This window comes from Chiloscyllium plagiosum, unplaced genomic scaffold (assembly GCF_037043375.1).
Source record: "Chiloscyllium plagiosum isolate Xiang-an unplaced genomic scaffold, Cpla_swu_hap1 HiC_scaffold_42, whole genome shotgun sequence".
Lineage (NCBI taxonomy): Eukaryota > Metazoa > Chordata > Chondrichthyes > Orectolobiformes > Hemiscylliidae > Chiloscyllium > Chiloscyllium plagiosum.
Window position 1 is genome coordinate 3026764 of NW_028270180.1, and position 462 is coordinate 3027225.

Sequence of the window (462 nt, forward strand, 5' to 3'; positions counted from 1 at the left end):
CCTCACTCTCTCTCCCTCCCTCTCCTCCCTCTCCCTCCCTCCCTCCCTTCCTCTCTCTCTCCCTCCCTCTCTCTCTCCCTCTCTCCCTCCTTCCCTCCTCCCTCTCTCCCTCCCTCTTTCTCTCCCTCCCTCTCTGTCCCTACCTCCCTCCCTCTCTCCCACTCTCTCTCACTCCCTTCTCTCTCTCCCTCCCTCTCTCCCTCCCTCTACCCCCTCCCTCCCTCTCTCCCTCCCTCTCTCTCTCCCTCCCTCTCTCTCCCTTCCTCCCTCTCCCTCCCTCTCTCTCTCTCCCTCTCTCTCCCTCCCTCCCTCTCCCTCCTCCCTCTCTCTCTCCCTCCTCCCTCTCTCTCTCCCTGTCTCCCTCCCTCTCTCCCTCCCTCTCTCCCTCCCTCCCTCCCTTCCTCTCTCTCTCCCTCCCTCTCTCTCTCCCTCTCTCCCTCCTTCCCTCCCTCCCTCTCTCCC